Consider the following 4,017-nt stretch of genomic DNA (forward strand, 5'->3'; position numbering starts at 1 on the left):
CAAATAGAGGGAGAGAGGGGTAGACAGAGGCAGAATTAAATGAGAGAAAGAGAGCCCCTGGTAGCTTTTTACCCATAGTGAGTTCCCAGTTTCATCCCGTGAGAAGCCAGCTATGTAGGTAGTCAAGCAAATTAACCTAGAGGTGAGGAAAGTCTGCAGCTGGGAGGATCCTCCAGGGAGAGCAGATTGGGTTTGGGGTGGACCTACCACCTAATAGCCTCTCAGGGCTCTGGGTCTACCGAGAACTACCTGCTCCTCAGACTTCTTCCACTCTATTGCTTTCATCTTCTACCTTTCCTCAGTCTCCACCCTCTCCTTGATCTCCTGTCTCTCTGTCGCCATTCTCCTTTCTCTCCGGCTCTGTCTTCCTCCTGGCCTGGAACTCACATGCTGCCAACGGGCAGAGAGACTCAGGCGCTCCAACTTCCCAGCTCTCCCCATGGTCTCTCTCAACAAAGCAAGGTCTATGGGCTGAAGGAAGGAGGCAATGGTGAGGATAAGGATTTAGGGATTAAGAACTAACAGAAAGTCAGCGAAAGACACAGAATCTGAGCCATGACAGAGACACAGAGGGAAAGATTCAAAGACAATAAAAAGATTGGCCAGAAAAAAAAAGAGAGAAAAGAAAAGAAAAAGAATAGCAGGAAATTACACAACAAATAAATAGAACAAGACAGGAATGCGCAATTGCAGGTTGTCAAACCACCACTTTCATTATATAAATGAGGAAATTAAGTCAGAGAAAAGAGGCTTGCCTAGAGGGAAGATTTGGGGCAGGAACCAAAGACCTGGGCTCTTCTTCTGGGTACTGCAGATATCTCCCCTTAAGGGTTGCTGTGAAACTTGAGGTTGGCGTTCTTTTGAGGGTATGGAAAAGGAAGATAGATAACTTGAGACAGGTTTAAGAGAATAAAGAGGTCCCTGACTCTGGTTTTCTGCCCTTTCCCTACTTCCAACTCCCCAAAAGAAACAACTGTGAGCCTAAGGGACTGCTAATACCCTCGATATCCCCCCTCTCTTACCCCATATGGACAGTTCTTTCTGCCGTCTGACCTCCTACTCCTAATGATGCCACCAGTTCCAGTCCAGAGCAACACTGTTCAGGGAGCAGAGCTGTGAATGACAGGCTCAGTCTTTCTGTGGCCATCTGCTGCCTCTTCCCAGTATCAATTCCATTGGCATCAGTTCCCTGTCTTACCTTGAAAAGGTCCAGAGGAGCTTGGGGATTGCACCCAGCGCTTTCTTCATACGCAGGCAGGTTTGAACGAAGCTCTGTCCTGAAGGAGCCTGGCATCTAATGCAAAGAATTTAGTTCTTTTCTTTTTCCTACTCACTGACTCATTAAACCCCATGCTGGTGTTCCAGGGGCAAATCTACTTATAGCTTTCAAAGTATTTAATGTGTAGCATAAATCAGATCTGGGAAAAGTCATTAATTCCTACGTGCTGAAGAAATGCTAACCATTTTACATGTGGAATTTTAGCAAAAGGCTTAGAAGTCTTTAAGATTTGTGACATGCATTTAATGACTTAAATGACTTAATGACTTAAGAATGACTTAAAACAGGATCCAGTAACAATTTATAACTACAATCTACTGGGGGAGGGGTGATGCCTCGAAAAGAGTAGACGGAAGTTAAGAAGGAAGCACAGATTCATAAGACAATTTAGAGAGGGGGAAACTTTTTAAAAAGTAAATAGTAGAGGCATCTGGGTGATTCAGTGGGTAGACAGCCAGGCCTAGAGATGGGAGGTCCTGCGTTCAAATTTGGCGTCAGACACTTCCCAGCTGTGTGACCCTGGATAAGTCACTTGACCCCCATTGCCTAGCCATTACACAATATTGATTCTAAGACAGAAGATAAGGGTGTTGTTGTTTTAAGCAAGGAGTATGAAATAGAGATTAATGATTTCAAAGAGAATTTTTTCTTTTATATTCTGTTACATGTATATAAATGCTCTCTTTTTTTTTTTGGTGATTAGATTTGTAATAAAAATGCAGCTTTCTTAAAATCTGCTGGAATGCTAATACTTAATCCTCACAGAATTAATAGGATATTTAATTCAGCACTTTGCTTTTCACCTAGGCTTTGCACTGTCTAAATAACTCCCAGGACAGGACTACTAATAAATCAGTCAGGCTAGGGCCAGTTGTCTTGGTGGTGGTTATCCTCTCCAACACAGGACAGAACACATGCCCTGGCACATAGGGGATGCAAGGCAAAAGGTTAAATTGGTATCAATCTCTCCTTTAAATGAGCAGAGCCTACCATAGCCCTGCCATTGTACTGGGAAAAGACCATGGAATCACTCAGCGCTTGCCACTTCATATCAAAAATGCCAAGTTCTTCCATTATGGAAACTACCACATGACCAAAAGCAGGTCTTAAAGTCCCCATGGATGTAGTCAATCAGTAGCAGGAAGGGCACCTCCAAGTATGCTCCATGGACTGGCCCTGACTACATCTGGGAGACATAGTGGACCTGCTCCAAAGTCTGTAAGGTCAGAACCTTGGAGACATTTCTTCCACATCCCTCTCTCCCTAATGTATAAAAAGAAACTTGGGTTAGACTGGACCTGGAGATCCCAGAGAAGACTAAAGGCTTCCCACCACTTCAGACTCTGAAAAAAACTTCTTTCCAGCTCAATTTTGGAGAGGAGTAGAACAGAACCCACTGTGGTTTAGCTTAAACCCCATCATCTCTCTCTCTCTCTCTCTCTCTCTCTCTCTCTCTCTCTCTCTCTCTCTCTCTCTCTCTCTCTCTCTCTCTCTCTCTCTTTCTCTCTCTCTCTGTCTCTGTCTCTGTCTCTGTCTCTGTCTCTCTCTCTCTCTCTCTCTCTCTCTCTCTCTCTCTCTCTCTCTCTCTCTCTCTCTCTCTCTCTCTCTTTCTCTCTTTCAGTTTCTTACAAACTTGTATCTAGGCTATGATTTCTTCTCTTTAGTAAGGGGCCCGGCACATTATTGTCCTAGGAGCTGAACTGTGAATTGGTCCTATTGTCCTGGAAAATCACTTGGAAACTGTATTTTTAAAAAGCACTAAATGGTGTATATGCTCTACCCAGTAATCCCTCTGCTGGGTCACTCTAATTCCCAAGAAGGTTAAGGACAAAGGGAAAGGCACAAGGACAAAACTATTTCTAGCAACACTTTTTGTAGCAGCCAGAACCTGAAAGCAGCTGTCCACTGATTAGGGAAATTGTATATGAATAAAATGGAATATGATTATGCCATAAAGAACAATGAATGTGGAGGAATCAGAAAAAAATTCAGCAGACTTGTATTAACTGAGCCAGGGCAAAGTAAAGAAAAGCAAAAAGAATGTTTTATACGTAAACATTTATTAAGCATCATTTGTGTCATATGCTATGCTGAGCTCTAGAGCTATGAGGACAAAAGGGAACCAGAAAATAGACACAAGACATATACAAAAATGAAAAAGAATCATTTGGTGGGGACACTTAACAACTGAAGGAGTCAGTAATGGACCCTTGAAGGAAGTGACACTTTGAAAGTGGATTGAAGGAAATTGGGAGTTTTAAGGGTCAGAAGTAAGAAAAGAAAGTAGTCCAGGCATGAAGGATTAGGGAGAAACCGCCTGGGCAACACATGGAAGAAGAAAATTAGACTTGCCAGCTAAGCTAACAGACCAAGTACAATAGGGGAGTATTGAATAGCCATCCTGGAATGAGAGGTTGGAAACAGATTGTGGTGATCTTTAAATATGAATATCTAAAGATTAAATTTTACCTTACCTGCAATGAAGTTTCTTTCTTAATGGATTTTATTCACAAATGTCCCAACCTCTCCCCACTCTCTCTGCATCACAGAAGGTATTATCTGGGAAACCAACATGTTCATACAAAATTAAGTCTTTCATGTTTTCCTTTTCATTTCACTCTCAGGAGGGAACATCCACAACTTATTCTTTCACTATTAATTTTATAGCTATGTGTAATGTCTCTTGGTTTTATTCATTTTATGGTTCATTATCTTTCTTTCCAAATTTTCTTTTCAAT

The 4,017-nt window shown here is 42.1% G+C and overlaps 1 protein-coding gene across 1 annotated transcript in view; it reads right to left on the bottom strand.

Moving 5' to 3' along the window:
* The window catches only part of LOC100018958 (cytochrome P450 2B6-like), a 22,180-nt gene extending 21,042 nt beyond the window's left edge, over positions 1 to 1,138 (bottom strand). Inside the window, exon 1 of the mRNA XM_056796225.1 lies at positions 1,023 to 1,138. The gene's annotated coding sequence lies outside the window, so the exon portion shown is untranslated. The remainder of the gene's footprint in view (positions 1 to 1,022) is intronic.
* Positions 1,139 to 4,017: the final 2,879 nt, after the last annotated feature.

The sequence above is a fragment of the Monodelphis domestica genome, chromosome 4 (genome assembly GCF_027887165.1).
Source record: "Monodelphis domestica isolate mMonDom1 chromosome 4, mMonDom1.pri, whole genome shotgun sequence".
NCBI classification, from domain to species: Eukaryota; Metazoa; Chordata; class Mammalia; order Didelphimorphia; family Didelphidae; genus Monodelphis; species Monodelphis domestica.